At 45.7% G+C, this 17,349-nt stretch overlaps 1 protein-coding gene across 7 annotated transcripts in view; it reads right to left on the reverse strand.

Annotated features, from left to right (window-relative positions):
• Positions 1 to 17,349, reverse strand: part of LOC139277473 (AP-1 complex subunit gamma-1-like) — a 159,576-nt gene that overhangs the window by 140,162 nt on the left and 2,065 nt on the right. For 4 of the 7 annotated variants that reach the window (XM_070895968.1, XM_070895963.1, XM_070895972.1 and 1 more), the window contains exon 2: positions 1,670 to 1,765. The exons of the other annotated variants lie outside the window; for them this stretch is intronic. The gene's annotated coding sequence lies outside the window, so the exon portion shown is untranslated. The remainder of the gene's footprint in view (positions 1 to 1,669; positions 1,766 to 17,349) is intronic. 7 annotated transcript variants of the gene reach the window in all.

Raw genomic sequence — 17,349 nt, forward strand, 5'->3', positions numbered from 1 at the left:
ACAGGAACCTCAGAGGTCAAGAATGTCAGAAAGCTCCTAGCACAAGTTTCTAAGTACCGCATAATAGTCAGAAAATTACAGCACACACCAGGTAAGACAACAAGAATGACTGAATAGTCAGAAAATTACAGCACACACCAGGTAAGACGACAAGAATGACTGAAGACAGAATGATTCACTCTGTCATGTTAGATGTGATCTCACAAACCAAGGAGAGCAGCACTGTCCAACATCTTGACTGTCCCATTGCTCAAGGAGAGGTGCTGTTTACTCACCAAAAGACAGCTTTAACATAGGAAGCCTATCAAACAGACTCAAGACCATGCTACAATCTGTGACATTGAATTTAACTTTTGTAAGCAAAGCCCGGAAAACACAAGATATTGTAAAGCTTAAAATTAAGTTACTGTTGTGCTTATGATGATTAAGGTTCTGTTTACTTGTTGTAAAGGTTCATTTTACTTTTAACTGTAATCACCAGTCCTTAACCTTATGATGGCACTGATCGCATCCTTACAATTCCAGTTAAATTAATCGTGCCCAACTCTCTTGCACTTCAGTGTGTTGTACTAGGGTGCTACTGTTGATTGACCTGATTTGGTTGATAATCAGTATGTTTCCCATTAAGTTATAGAGGGCCAAATTAGTCATTTGAAAAAAATACTACACAGACATCAGATCCTCATCTAATTCTCAGATATATACGAGTGGAGGGTGGGGAGAGGAAAAAAAGATTCATCTGATACCCTTCCACTGATGCAGCTAAGCAATGGGATTTTTCAGTACAATACTTTTAACACATTGGGGTATTTTGTAGGATTTAACATTTATCTATTTAACAGCTGAGATTTATCCAGAGGGAGCTTTACTCTACATCTAATCACTGTTCCACTTGACTTAGAAGTCCCCAATGTTGCCATTGGGTGCTCATTGGAGAGCAAGCAAGGATGAGAACAAAGATTTCAAATTTGAAAATGGCTCCAGTTTTTGTGAAGCAGCACCCATCTGCTTTTACAGGCATGAATTTTGATCAAAATTGTATGCAACAAATACGGTCTTTGCTTTGGTAATAGGTAAAAGCAAGATATTCTGTATTTTTCACCATTTCATTCTCCCTGCACCATTCTCCAGTTAACTGACAGACTTCTGCCATTGCTGCCAATGGCCCAATATTCTTCACTCCCCAAATCTTGCATCCTCTGGATGCTCAGCAGCTCCCCTTAATGGATATGGCCGAGATTGGTAACTCAGGTTGCAACGTGCAACCTATAATTGTCTGGTTTGTCTTGTTGGTGCTTCGACAAACTGGAAGACTTCGCCAGTGATGCTTTCATTCAATTACTACAAAATTCTAAAGACACTCCAAAATTGCTCTTCGAAACTAGATTCTGCCATTGGTTCACTCTACTAAGTGTAGAGAATGCAAATCTCATGGAGCTTTTCCAACAGAATTTGCCCCCAATAATGCTCGGCCTATTGGACAGTTTTACAGCAGGAAAAAATGGCACATTAAGAAGTTGCCCCAGAGTGGTGTCTGATCTGAAAAATACTTCAGGCATAGGGAACTACACCTTGGTAAATACACCTTGGTAAATACATTGCCTAGTATGAAACGGAGAATCAGCATCTGTAAACAAATAGTTACCGAGACCACTCAAACTGAACTTACGTGAAAAGAAACAAATTGGACCGAGACTGCAGCAAAAATAAAGTGAATCTAATTGAATTCCATCACTTCATGTTCTGGAGCTAGGAACCTGTCCAACTGCAAAAAGAGACGGATATCAGCCACAACTTATTTTTACCACTTAAAAAGGAAATCTTGCCACAAGTTCAATGTTCAACCACGTTATCAACAGAAGATAATGATTTCTAGTTCTGTGATAAGTTAATGAAATAATGGCTAGCTGACATTTTAGCTAGAGAAACAAGTACTAGAGGTTGCTAACTTCTGTTAATAATGAGAAAAATGTTGTATCTCCTCATTATATTCTTCTGCCTACAGACCTAGTAACCATAGAGACTTGATTTAAGAGGACTGGGCAAGGCGTTTTCTGAAGAGAAGTGGGAAGATGCAATTACCACCTCTGGTCACCTACACTGCACTGCACTGCATGAACCACAGCATTCGGACAGGATATAAGAACATAAGAATTAGAAGCAGGAGTAGGCTATTTGGTCCCTCGAGCTTGCTCCACCATTCAATGAGTTCATGGCTGATCTTCTACCTCAACTCCACTTTCCTGCACTATCCCCATATCCCTTGATTCCCTTAATATCCAAAAATCTATCAATCTCTGTCTTGAATACAGTCAAAGACTGAGCCTCCACAGCCCTATGGGGTAGAGAATTCCAAAGATATGGAGAAATCCATATTTATTCTCTGCCTTCTGATCGTGCCGAGAGAGTCTGGAATGTTGGACTCAAACTCTGACGTTAAAGGATATTTTAAAGTCTGGTCACAATCTGTTTGCGTGTCGAGGTAGCATTAGGTCTTTGACGGGTAAGTTATTAAATCGTCAGGGAGTGCATTATCTTGATTGGGTACTAGGCCTGGGTGCGTACTGGTAAGACATTCGTGAACATGATTTGGAAAGCTGAATCTTGTTCCTCTCTGAATGCAGCAACAGAAACTGCTTGGAATGGTCTCTATTCTTTTATAAAGAGCGGTGTAAGAAGGATGGAGATCTTTTCACATGATGCTAATGATTATGCTGCTATCAAAAATGGATATACACTAGTGCATTGGTAAATCTAATCTCAACCTACAACGGGCAGGCAGACATTTTAAAAAGTAGCACTGAGGAAGGTGCATGCTCAAATTTTGAACGTTAAAAATAAACGAATACATCACTATAATATTTACATTCAGCATTTAATACAAGTCTGGTCTGCTTTTTTCTCAAATTTCTTTATAAATCAATGATTTTTTTTGCAAAAGCAAATTACTACGGATGCTGGAAATCTGAAATAAAGCAGTACATGTTGGAAATACTCAGCAGGTCAGGCAGCATCTGTGGCGAGAGATACAGAGTTAACGTTTCAGGTCGATGAAGTTCTGACAAAAGATCACTGACCTTAAACGTAATGGGCTGAAGTTTCGGGCCGCGCCTAGAACGGCGCAGCCCCGACCTGAACGCCCGTTTTTCGCGCCCGAAAGTGCGTCAAAAAAATACCTGCAGATTCTCCGGCTCCTTGCAAGTCCTTTGGAGCTTGGCGCGGCGCGCACAGAGCAGCGGGGGGGGCGGAGCAAGAGAGTCGCGCCAATTCTAGAAGTGGTGAGGGGCGGGGCTAATTTAAATGAGACGTCGCCGTGCCGGCAGCCTTGCACGTGCGCATTGGAGCGCACGCATGCGCAGTAGCACATAAACATTGGCACTCGGCCATTTTTAAAGGGATTTGAAGAAAAGTCGAGCCACTGCCGCCGCCCCTATCGCGTGGCCGAATGTCCTCGGCCTCCTTCGCAGCTTGAAGGCTGCTTGCTGTTTCTTCGGCTGCCGTGGAGCCACCGACGCCGCCCCTGTCTCCTAGATAGAAGGAAGGCCTGCCTGAAGCACCACAGCTCGAAGGCTGTTTGCTGCCGCTGTTGGGCTGCCGTCGAGTCACTGACACCACCCCTGTCCCCAACATAGAAGGCCTGCCTGAAGCACCGCAGCTCGAAGGCTGCTGCTGCTTCACACAGGTAGGAACATTGAATATTTTGTCTTTGCTTTGTTTATAATTTTTTACTCAGGATGGCTCTTTATGTGTATAAGTAAGACCGTTGAATGCTTGTATAATTTAATTACTTCCCTTCCCCCCCCCACCTTGTTCCCTGATTTGTAACCTACGCCTGATTTGTAAAGTGTAGGCAAGGTTTTTCTGAGCGTACAAAAATCTGCACTTACTCCATTCTAAGTTAGTTTCCAAGCCTAAACTTTCAAAACAGGCGTAAGTGGCCGGACACGCCCCCTTTTGAAAAAAAAATTCTGTTCCAAAGTGAAACTGTTCTAACTGACTAGAACTGGAGCAAACTAAATGCTGAGAATTGCAATTTCTAAGATACTCTATTCTAAACCAGTTGCTCCAAAAAAACAGGAGCAACTCAGGCCGAAACTTGACCCCTATGTTTCTCTCTTCACAGATGCTGCATGACCTGCTGAGTATTTGCAGCATTTTTGATTTTTATTTCAATTACTGCGTTACTGTTTTCAAAATCAACAATGGAACAAACAGCTTGGATGTTTATTGTTTCAATTCCAAAGTTGTGCTCTTAGCAATGTTGGACAGCAAAATAAAGTATATGAATTAGTCAAAAATAGTACCACTACTTTATCTTTTAAAAAAGCAAGTAACTGAAATTTTGAACAAAATGATCTGAACATTTAGACTCAATATACTATATAGTGGGCGGGAGGGAGGGCTGCAGCTAGGAAAGCAGAAAATCCGGATTTTAGAGGAGGGCGTGAAAAGGGGGGGGGGGGGGGCGGGATTTACACAATGAAAGACATTAAAATGACCAATTCTTCACACATACAAGTACACCGTTTCACAGTCTAAAAAGGTGTGTATATAATGCACACAAATACACAACATTCACTTGTGTTTTGGGCTCATTTTTCCCCAGTGATGCATATCCAAGAGAAAAAAAAAATTCTAAAAATTCCACAAACCACAATTCTGTATTTTTAAATAAAAGTATAGCCCCCTCTAGACACTGTTTAATTCAATGGTCTCCAGTGTAATCATCACAGGCAATCCCTCGGAATCGAGGAAGACTTGCTTCCACTCCTGAAGTGAGTTCTTTGGTGGCTGAACTGTCCAATACGAGAGCCACAGACCTCGTCACAGGTGAGGCAGACATTCGTCGAGGGAAGGGGTGGGAGGGACTGGTTTGCCGCACGCTCCTTCCGCTGCCTGCGCTTGACTTCTTCACGCTCTCGGCGTTGAGACTCGAAGTGTTCAGCGTCCTCCCGGATGCACTTTCTCCACTTAGGGCAGTCTTTGGTCAGGGACTCCCAGGTGTCAGTGGCGATATCAGGGAGGCTTTGAGTGTGTCCTTGTAACAATTCCGCTGCCCACCTTTGGCTCGTTTGCTGTAAGGAGCTCCGCATAGAGCATTTTCTTAGGGAGTCTCATGTCTGGCATGCGAACTATGTGGCCTGCCCAGCGGAGCTGATCGAGTGTGGTCAGTGGTTCAATGTTGGGGATGTTAGCCTGGACGAGGACACTGATGTTGGTGCGCCTGTCCTCCCAGGGGATTTGCAGGATCTTGCGGAGACATCATTGCCGATATATCTCCAGCGACTTGAGGTGTCTTCTGTACATCGTCCATACAGGAGGGTGGGTATTACTACAGCCCTGTAGACCATCAGCTTGGTAGTAGATTTGAGGGCCCGGTCTTCGAACACTTTTCTCTCAGGTGGCCGAAGGCTGCACTGGCGCACTGGAGGCGACGTTGAATCTCCGCATCAATGTCTGCTTTTGTTGATAAGAGGCTCCCGAAGTGTGGGAAATGGTCCACGTGGTCTAGAGCTGCGCCGTGAATTTTGATAACTGGGCGTATATGGAGCGTCCTCCTCTGTTTCGGATGCCCCCAAAAGTTTGTCAACATCCTTCGCCTACTCCAAGACGACATGCAGGCCGTGATCCTTACCAATGGATCCATTAGAGACCCAATCCATGTCCGGACCAGGGTCAAACAGGACTGCGTCATTGCCAATTCTACTTGCCCAAACAGCTTGGCAATCTCAACACGAGGGAGGTTTTCACTTTGTGACATGCTGCCATCAGTCATTCTGTGCCCCATTCACAGGCAAGCCCTGTTACTCAATCACTGGAAAAAGGTAAAAAAGCAGCTAAAATTTCTACCGGAATTTATGTTACATTTCAGCCTCTCTCCTCCAGTGACAGTTAGAAAATTTATGACCAAATAAAGTCCATAAGTCTTGTGAAACATGCGTGACATGAATTACTTTATCTCCGTGCTTTCAGTTCTGTGACACCGTGGAGCAGAAATTTCTTTTTTTGGGGGGGTGAGGAGTAAAGTCTCATTTGAAAATTTACATTAGTCAATCAAGAATAAGTTTTTGATAAGCCCCACAAAAACTCAGTGCTCAGCCCAGTGTGCAACAGAGACAATATGCCCAGGAAAGATCCATGTCCAAACTGCAGCCAGAATGCTACAATGGACCACAGTATCCTGATCAGGGAAAATAATGTTTCGGCCAGGATGCTATAGAATTTAGCCCCTCGAGCCTGTTCTGCCATTCAATGAGATCATGGCTGATCTGCAACCTAACTCCATTTGGCCTATATCCCTTCATACCTTTGGTAAACAAAAATCTATGACTCTCAGATTTAAAATTAACGGATTAGCATCAATTGCCATTTGTGGAAGAGAGTTCCACCCTTTGTGCGTACAAGTGTTTCCTAATTTCAATCCTGAAAGGTCTGGCTCTAAATTTTAGACTGTGCCCCTTGTCCTAGACTCACCAACCAGCAGAAATAGTTTCTAGCTACCCTATCTGTTCCCCTTAATCGCTTGAAAATTTTGATCAAATCACCCCATAACCTTCTAAATTCCAGGAAATACAATTCAAGTTTGTGTAATCCCTCCTCGTAATTTAACCTCTGGAGTCCAGGCATCATTCTGGTAAACCTTCGCTGCACTCCGTCCATGGTGAACACATCCTTACTAAGGTGTGGTGCCCAGAACTGTTCACAGTACTCCAGGTGTGGTCTAACCAGGGCTTTGTATAGCTTAACCACAGCTTTGTGACCAGTGACACTTGCAGGAAAGTGAACGAATGAACATTGGGGTAGGATCGAATTGGACTAGTCTGCAACTCTCCGATGATAGCATGCCAATATCTCGGCCTATACACGGAATAGCCACTTGAGTGAGGTGCAAAAGAGCAGCTGGTACCTGTAGAATTCTACCCACACACAAGTCAACACCTTGAGGAATGGAGGGGTGGGGAAATACCTTGTATATAGAGATGTTTTTCCACATTGAACAACAAAGTGGGCTGCAACAGTTAGTGATTTTATTCACTCAGGAATAGTTACAAATCCTACACTCAGCTACATGCAGTTAATCAGTATGGATGCACTGTGCATACATTGGTTGCACAAGTTAGACAGCTGTCTACAGTGAAGTGTATAATATCGTCCCTAGAAACATAGACAATTGGGTGAACAATACTGCAGTCACTATAGAGATACTGCACGTCATATAATGTAGCAACCAGTATCAATTTAAACATTCAGCACTGCAAAGGGACAGTGAAGAGAAGCATTGAGGAAAACACTTGTGCACATGCTTTAGAGTCACAAAGGTTATCCCACGACTAATGATGTACCAAAGAATAAGTGGCTGTAAGTGAATAGGATAGCTAGCTCTCGACTATGCTGTTTACACAAGCCGCTGAGAAATGATGTCACTGCTAATGTCCCCAGGCTGTATCCCGATTAAAATTTCCCATCTGTGGACACTCATTTCTATGGAGGAATAGCAGTGCCCAGCACAGTCTCACAATACTGTAAGCGTACACTTATGTTCAGTGCACCAAGACATTTTTCTGTTGCCTACTGAAGAAATTTGAGCCAATACAACTCTGGTCTTGTGTTTGCGAGATTCCACACCTCAATGGACAGTGTGATCCCTTATAAATTTCAGTAAGCAATTCACCGTAACTGGATTAATCATTAGAGCTGAACTGTTAACCTTTAAGGGCTGAGCTTGCAAAACATACCCTTTTGGTGCAGAGGGACTAAATCAGCTCACGAAAAATGCGACATGACAGTTGAAAGAGAGAGAGGTACCATAAAAGCCTGAACTGTAACACCCAGCGACATAGTGCTACAAATTTACTGAATAAAATATCAGCAAGATTTCCAATGAGTGGGCAATATTCAATGTTGTGTAATCCAGCTGTGGGTACAAACAAATTCATCATCTATTTTTTTTTTTTAAGTACACCTCTGAAGCACCTCGAGACATTTTTCTACATAAAGGTGCTAGGTAAATGCAAATTATTGTTATTGTTTAGCTTTGCATACTGAACACATGGCAGGAATGCTGGCAATGGATTACAACAGGAATTTACAATATGTGCTCCAGGTGAGTGATGCTCCGGGCTAGAATCAAATCATTTACTCTGCCCTTAGACAGACACTTGGCTCTCATTGGCCCAGTTGATAAAGGTAGTACAGGTTGAACAGGTTAGGCCTATACTCATTGGAGTTTAGAAAACTGAGAGGTGATCTTATTGAAATGTATAAGATTCTGAGGGGGCTTGACAGGGTAGATGCACGGAGGATGCTTCCCCTCATAGGGGAATCTAAAACTAGAGGGCATAGTTTCAGGTCGCCCATTTAAAACAGAAATGAGGAGGAATTTCTTCTCAGAGGGTAGTGAATCTTTGGAATTCTCTACCCCAGAGAGCTGTGGAGGCTGGGTCATTGAATATATTTAAGGTGGAGATAGACAGATTTTTGAACGATAAGGGAGTCAAGGGTTTTGGGGAGCGGGTTGAGGCCATGATCGGATCAGCCATGATCGTATTGAATGGTGGAGCAGGCTCAAAGGGCCAAATGGCCTACACCTGCTCCTATTTCTAATATTCTTATCTTATTAGTAGCAACTACGCAATCCACATCAGGAAAGTCCCAGTCACGATTCCCAGTCTGTACCACATTAACTAGTATCAACTGGCTAATGGTAATGGGACTAAATTGGTCTTCGCACTGTTAGGGAAGGAGGGGGAAATAATCAGCCAATGTTCCCATTCTTGCTGGCGATCCAGTGATTTCTGTTGGAAACCGTACATGCACAGACATCAGGAGAGATAGAAATGCGTGCAACTGCAATGATTTGCCAGGTCAAATAGCCTGCTGGCACTCGATGCTGAGACACAATCCTGAAAAATGGACATATAGGATCATGCTTCAGTCAGGCTTTTAACCCATTGTTGCTGCACGGTCTTAGAGCCACAAAAAAGCAATTCCTAAAAAAAAAGAACGCTTCATTAAAAAAAAGGAATCACGAGCAAACTTAGTCGAGGTTGATTCCATAATGGACTACTCAGTACAAAAACTGTCACTGTTGTATTAAGCCATACAGGCCGTAAGCTTCTTATTCTATTCCTAGTCTATGGCAAGTTACAGAATGTCAGTTGGGTGGTAATAGGGGTGCTAAATCTGCCTCAGAACCTCAGACTCAGGGCCATCACTCCAGTCACACTCATTAGAAGTGCAGGAGTGGGGAAGTCAGGCAAGGACAGGATTGGGTATGAATGAGAAGCACCTCACGATCAAATAGCCAAGGACAAAATCAGGCATGGTTGTCATGCCTTTCACAGAAAATGATCTGTGGACATTCACTGCCTAGGTGTACATGCAAAGAATTTCCCCTTGGGAAAGTACTGAAGGGCTGCCAACACCCACAGAATCATATCCTGGTAGCAGCCAGGGCCTTTGGAGGGAAACAACGGGGTAGAGAATTAGCCGAGAAAAACCCACTGTACAGCACGGACCAAGAATTAATTTTCATTTCATCAAGGGATAGCTTAGATAATGACAGTATATGGGGCTCAATTTTCCAGGGTCATTGGCACCGTTTTTTATGCGCGCGCTGTTTTTTCTGGCATAATTATTTAATTCAAAGTTTTCCCTGGAATCTGCGCCGGTGTAACTGCTTTAGTTACGATTTTTCTACGTCTGTGCCAGTTTTCAGCATTTTTCGCAGTTTGCCCAAAATTTTTTCATCCGAGATCGGCGTACCTGGCCACTCCCAAAAAACCTTTAACAGCAAACAGCGCACATTGAAAAATCGGCACTGAAAGACACCATTGTTTATCATCAAAGTTTTTGGAAGGAGTCTCTAACACTTGAAATATCCATAATAAAGTTCAACTTTTTTTTTTACCCTTTCAACGGATTACATGGAAGTTTCTTGGATTTCTGAAGTTTTCATTTTCTTTTACTCACACACCACCACCGAACGTCTTCAAGCAGGGCAGTTGGGAGGGGTCATAGCATCGGCCATCAGAATCAGCCCCGTGCTCGGACACGGGCTCCGCTGGCAAACAGACCTGCAACCTAGAAGTGTCATGAGGACTGCTTTGTCAGTTGAATTGAGGGTTACAACTGCACTTTCATTCTATGCCTCCGGATCGTTTCAAGCTACAACTGGGGCTGTGTGTGCTATTTCTCAACATGCAATACATGTCTACATTCGGCAGGTGACAGCTGCAACATATGCACGGAGGAATGATTACATAAAGTTCCCCATGACCACCCAGGCAATGTGTGAAAGGGCTGTGGGCTTCTCCAGGATTGCTGGCTTCCCAAAGGTATACGGCTGCATTGATTGTACCATCACATTGCGAGTACTTTTGGAGGATTCCGAGAACTTTTGAAGGATTCCGAGATGTACAGGAACAGAAAAAGCTTCCACTCTATCAATGTACAGCTCATGTGTGACGACATGCATCGCATCATGTCAGTCGATGCAAGATACCCTGGGAGCATCCATGATGCCTTCATCTTACGCGAGAGCTTTATATCTGCCATGTTTCAGCAACAGCCAGAAGAGCAGAGCTGGCTACTGAGAGACAAAGGGTACGGCCTCGCCACCTAGCTCATGACACCCCTACGCGTAACCCAGAAGGAAGCTGACCGGGAATATCACATGTTGCACATTGCGATGCGCAGCATCATAGAGAGGACCATTGGCATCTTGAAGCAGCCTGGACCATTTCGGAGGCTACTTGCTATACTCCCTTGAGATTGTTGGTCAGTTCACTGCTGTATGCTGCATTCTGCATAACTTAGCCATCATGAGGCAGCAGCACCTGGTAGTAGAAGACCCACCTGCGGTGAGAGTGGCTGTTGATAATGATGAGGAAGATCTAGATGACGAGCAGGAGGATGAGGAAGCCATGCAAGTACCTGAACCCAAAGCACAACGGCGGAGGAGGGCGGGGTATCGTGCCCCTTTAACGATTGCTCAAGCCTTACGCCAGCAGCTCATCCGTGAACGCTTTGCTGCCTGAAGGCTCAGCAACAACTATACCACATGGACCATGTTTACTGTTTGGACCTGTTCTGTAATGTTGTTTTGTGTTAGTGGAAGAAATGATGGAAATGATTCTTGTTTACTTCAAAAGTTGTGTTAATAATCGAATAATGGAAATGATTCAGATTTAATGTAAAATATATTTTATTCAAAAGTTCAACAAACAGTTCTTTGTACTTAACTTTAATAAAATTATTCTTGTATCAAACTTTAAAGTTTTCAGTTACAATCACTTACAAACTTTAAGATCACTTACTAACTTTTAAACTTGTAAATTTACATAACTTACAAAAATCTTTTAATTTGAGAACAGTTACAACAGTAACAAAAATAACAGCAGCAAAGAATGGCTGCACCCATCGCTCCTCCACCTTATTTTAAGATCCCCCCGCCACGTTTGTTCTTGGTGACACCATCACTGCCCGCAGGCAGCGCGCAGTGTTTCTGGGGTTGGTACCAAGCTTATTCTTTCTAAGATCTTGGGTAGTGCGCACCTGTTGAGGGGGGCAGGGCGGGCAGTTCTTGGGGCTCTTCAGAGACTGGTGTGGGGATTGGATTGGGAGTGGCAGTTGATTCTGCCAATGGGCACGGGGTCTGGGCGTGATCCCTTATTGCAGCAGCTAACTCCAATATGCCGTCCCTCATGCTCCCCGACAGTGTCTCAAACGCTCTGCAACATTCTCTCCCTCATGTTGAGCAAAACTGTCTCAACTACCTGTGACATTCCCTCCCTCATGGTCACTGACATGGTTTCAGCTGACTGAGATATTCCCTCACTCATGGTCCCGGACATCGTTCCTATTTCTTGTGAGAGTGTTGTTACTTCTCCCGACAGTCCCACTACCTCATCCACCCGACTGATGGTGTCCAGGAGTGATCACGTAAGGTCAATGCTCTCCTCACTCACTGCCATCATCTGAACCACATCTGTTAGATCCTGCACCTCAGGAGAGCGCGGTCAAGCTCTCCTTCCCCTCCTCCCCATGAATGTGGCCCGCACCCCATCAGTGGGATCCGCAGTCTCGGAAGGTGGGACCCCGAGTGTGCCTGGCTGCACACACCACTGGCTCGAAGGGCCGAATGGCCTACTCCTGCACCTATTTTCTATGTTTCTAACCCGCAGCCTCGCTGCACCACACCACTGGGACCCCGCAGCCTCGGATGTTAGGAAACCGTGGAATGTCCCACCAACACTCAAACCACTAGTCATGGAAGGGGCTGGCACCTCAATGGGCAGCACCTGCACCTCCACCAAAGTCAGTAAAACATTGGGGGCTTCATCAATCTCCATACCCTCCCCCTTACCCCCATGCTCTTGGTCTGGAGGATGAGATTGGAAGATGCTCTCCTCTCCAGGCTCGCCCTCGTCTGAATCTTCTTCTGCATCGTCAGGGTTGGCCTCAAGTTCTGCAAAATATAACAGAACAGAGGAGGGGGCAGGGTGGGTGGCATGAGTAGGCTCACAGCGCAAGTAGCAGGCTGATTTGAAGGACCACGATGAATGATAGCACATTGAATCAACTGAAGCGTAGCTGACGGAGACAGTTCCAGGAATCAAAGCATGGCTAGCCCGCGCAGGACTTAATATTTAGCAAAGCCAGACTATAGAATTTGCAGGACTTGTCCTCTCCCTCGAGTGTGGGCTCAGCTTGTGCAGTGATGGTTGCTTTTCTCCAGGCAGGACCCATCAAAGCAGTGACCCGCTCTTCTAAGAGTGTCAGTGAGTGCAGATTTGCCGGGCCTCCTCCTGTTCGAGTTCTTTCCCTTTTATTATATGCCACCTTCCTCTGCAAAGGTGAAAATGAAACTTTTTAGAGAGGGTGTCTTTCTGCTGGTACATATACAGCTGGTCACATTTACAATTGCCATTCCAGTGAATGAATGAAAATATTACTTACACTAAGTCATGCCACTTCTTTTCACACTGGCCTCCAGATCTCGTGGTGGTCACCATTGCGCAGTAATCTTCTGCAACTTGGTTCCAACGGTTCTTCATTTCTTTGGGTGGAACTTTGATGTCCAGCTCCTGCCATCTGGTCTCAATCACAGTAACTAGTGCCTCCACTTCATCCTGTAAGAAATTTTTGGTCCTTGCAACGCGTTTCATCTTGTATTGCTGCAGATCTGATTTTTCCAATGTGCTCACACAGCACTCCTTCTCACACAACTGGCTCTTTGGGCCCAAGTTTCCACAAGAAAAAAAACGGGCGCCCCTCCGAACTGGGCGCCCGTTTTTCGCACCTAAAACGGCGTCTAAAAAAATCCTCGGTAGTCTCCACCGACTTACAGGTCCTGTGGCCCTCGGCGCAGCCAGCACGAGCTGTGGGGGGGGCGGAGCCAGGTCCCTGCGCTGAAAACAGTGCCGGGACCTCTGCACATGCGCGCTACAGTCGGCATGCAAGTGCAGTAGCTCCAGGCGCCGAACTGTGTGGGAGGGGCCCAAAGCACGCAGCCCCTAGCCCTGGCTGAATGGCCTCGCTGGGGCTGCGTGGATAAGGCTCCTCCCATGGCCAGCTCCTGCTCCCCCCCCCCCGACCCGAGACCCGCTCTTCCCCCCCCCCCCCCGACCCGACACCCAAGACCCGCTCCCCCCCCGACCCGACCCGACACCCGCTCTCCCCCCCCCCCCGCCCCGACCCGACACCCGCTCCCCCCCGCCAGAGACCCGAGACCTGCTCTCCCCCCCCCGCCCCGAGTCCCGCTCCCCCTCCCCGACCCGACACCCGCTCCCCCCCCCCCGACCCGACACCCACCCGCTCTCTCTCTCTCTCTCTCTCCCTCCCTCCCTCCCTCAGCGGCACGAACAGCTGCAGAATTCTCCCTGGCTGAAGCACTTTCACACAGGTAGGAAGATGGTTTATTTAATCTTTTCTTGGCTTATAAATGTTTATTCAGGTTGGATTTATTTGTATAATATTTGTAGAAGTATAAATAAGGATTTATTGTCAAATTTAATGAGTTCCCTTCCCCCCCACCTCGTTCTGGACGCCTAATTTGTAACCTGCGCCTGATTTTTTAATGTGTAGAACAGGTTTTTTCAGTTCTACAAAAATCTTCACTGGCGCCATTCTACTTTAGTTTGGAGTACATTTTCACTGTGGAAACTTTCAAATCAGGCGTCAGTGGCCGGACACGCCCCCTTTTGAAGAAAAAATTCTGTTCTAAACTAGAACTGTTCTACCTGACTAGAACTGCAGAAAAAAAAATGTGAAGAATTGCGATTTCTAAAATAGTCCGTTCTCCACCAGTTGCTCCTAAAAATCAGGCGCGAATCATGTGGAAACTTGGGCCCTAAAAAACTGGCCGATTGCCAACCCGGAGCTGTACTGCACATGCGCGTCCATTGATATATCAAAAACGTCATTTTTTTTTGTCGCGCGTACGCAGAAGGTGCAGTGTCATTATTTCGCTGCAGGCAGCAGGTTCCACCCCCCCGAGGTGACAAGACACGCTGCGAGGCGCCAAATTTGAATTATACATCGGGGAAACTTTGGCAAAATATTTCTGCCGCATTTCTGGCCTAGTAAAACCGGTGCAACTCTGGCAAACACCAGAATATGGGCTCGGGCAAAATTGTGCCCATAAATTCAGGAAGTCAGAGCTTGCAGAAGTGGGGAATGCCCATGAGACTTCCTACCCTTGCCTGTACTGCTTGGTGGAATTTCTAGTGCACTATTCTATCAGCAGCTATTATTTCATAAGAAAAACTCCCATGCATTTTTTCTGTAAGTTTTGGTAGTAAATTCTGGTTTCACAGGTCTAATTGTTGATTTTGTTCTCCCCCAACACACCACCAAAAGAGGAAGGAAGGAAGGAATTCAGCAGGGTTACTTTGTGACATTAGCTGAATCATTTTGTTTTCAGGATATAATCGTATCCTGAAAAATTCTAAACACATTTTATTGTTAAAAGACTCCCATTGTCCCACTTCAATGTCTTCTTAGCTAAAGTAAAATCCAAATGCATTGTTTCATCTCCAATAATTTACATTTATGTAGTAAGACATACCAAGGCACTTCACAGGAGCATAATCAGACACCAAGCCGAAGGAGATGACATTAGGACAGAGGTAGGTTTTAAGGAGTGTCTTAAAAGAGAGTGAGGTAGAGAGACAGAGAGGTTTAGGGAAGGATTTCCAGAACTTAGGGCCTAGAAAGCTGAAGACATGCCTAACAATGGTGGGGCAAAGGAAAGGGGGCTGCACAAGAGGCTAGAAATGGAGGAACAGAGTTCTAATCTACTGAGAACTATTCCTTCAACAGCTTTTTTGTTGCACCTCAAGATAGGGATTTTAGTACTGAAAGATGGAACATTTCTGGCTCTCAGCCAACATCAAGCACTCCCAGATAAAATACAGCACTCTCAGCTGAGGTAATGTTTCCTATACTCTGTCAAATGTGCCTCTATACCAACCTATTACAAAAATGTAACATATTCTACTTCCTGGATGAACTGTGACACCGAATGATATCACAATTCACTGCCAATTGGTGGTGAATTCGAGATAATTTGGTGGCCGAGTCCCCAAGAACTGGGTTGAGACTGCTGAAACTCATTTCTACATAGGACCTTCAATGCCAACAGACAGGAGAGTTTCTCATTGGTCTGAGCTAGATTTGAAACCAGATTGTAAGGATGAAGAGAATGACAATCTACTATACCACCCAACTTCCATTAATTCTCAGCGCTACTGGTAGAATCACCAACAATACAATGGGCCCAAGTTTCGAGCCGCGCGGAGAACGGCGCAGTCCCGACCTGGACGCCCGTTTTTCGCGCCACAAAGTGCGCCTTAAAAAAACCTCCAGATTCTCCACCTCCCTGCAGGTCCTCTGGCGCAGCGCAGCAGGAGCTGTAGGGGGCGGAGCCAGGTCCCTGCACTGAAAACAGTGCCGGGACCTCTGCACATGCGCGCTACAGTGGGCACGCAAGTGCAGTAGCTCCAGGCGCCCGAAACTGTGGGAGGGGCCCGAAGCACGCAGCCCCTAGCCCTGGCCCAATGGCCTCACTGGGGCTGCGTGAATAAGGCTGCCTCCCACGTCGAGCTCCTGCTTCCTCCCGACCCGACTCGACTCCCGCTTCCGGACCCGACACCCGCTCCCGCCCCCGGATCGGACTCGACACCCGCTTTCCCCCCCCCCCCACAGACTGGATCTGACCTGACCTCCCTCTCCCTCCCTCCCTCCCTCCTCCCGACCCGACCTCCCTCCCTCCCACCACCCCCCCCGACCCGACCCAACGCCAACCACCTGTAAATCTGGTGCTGGGGATGGGCCCTGCCCGAAGTCTCGGGCCCGGCCCGTTCAGCCTCCTTCCCCCACCCCCACCCCCCCAAATCTCCTTTCCCCTCCCCCAAATCTCCTTTCCCCCCCCCCCCAAATCTCCTTTCCCCCCTCCAAATCTCCTTTCCCCCCCCCAAATCTCCTTTTTCCCCCCCATCTCCTTTATCCTCTTCTCCCCCTCCTCCCCTCACTGTCAGAAACACAGACACTGACAGACAGAGAATGAGACACACACAGACAGACAGAAAGATAGAGACATTGACAGAGACACAATAGGGGGGCATCCCAGCACGCTGTTGGAGGGCTCCCGGTGCTGCAGTCGGTAAGTAGAAAATGTTTTATTTATTGATTTAAAAAAAAATATTTCTTATTAATTTTTTTTGATTGATTTATTGGTTGATTTATTGATGTATTTATCATTTATTATTGATGATGGCTCTTTATTTGTAAAACTGAAGTGTTTAATGTTTGTAAACTTCCCTTTAAACACCCCCCCCCCCACCCCACCACCATTCCCTACGCCTGATTTGTAACCTACGCCTGATTTTCTAAAGTGTAGACAAGGTTTTTTCGAGCGTACAAAAATCTTCACTTATTCCATTCTAAGTTAATTTGGAGTAAGTTTTCACTCACGAAACTTTGAAATCAGGCGTAACTAGCTGGACACGCCCCCTTTTGAAAAAAAAATTCTGTTCCAAAGTGAAACTGTTCTTACTGACTAGAACTGGAGCAAACTAAATGACGAGAATTCCGATTTCTAAGATACTCCGTTCTACACCAGTTGCTCCTAAAAATCAGGAGCAAATCATGTGGAAACTTGGGGCCAATACTACTACTTCTGATTTTGAAAAATCTTTTCATATCAAGCAGATGTGCATTCCTGCTACTCTGCCAAAGTCATTTTTAAAAGCCAGAGACTGCTAAATCCCCAGCCACCTTCAGCCATACCCAATTTTTCTAGACAGCAAATTGCAGTAATGGCTGCAGCTGCTCATTATCATGTCT

This window comes from Pristiophorus japonicus, chromosome 12 (assembly GCF_044704955.1).
Source record: "Pristiophorus japonicus isolate sPriJap1 chromosome 12, sPriJap1.hap1, whole genome shotgun sequence".
NCBI lineage: Eukaryota > Metazoa > Chordata > Chondrichthyes > Pristiophoridae > Pristiophorus > Pristiophorus japonicus.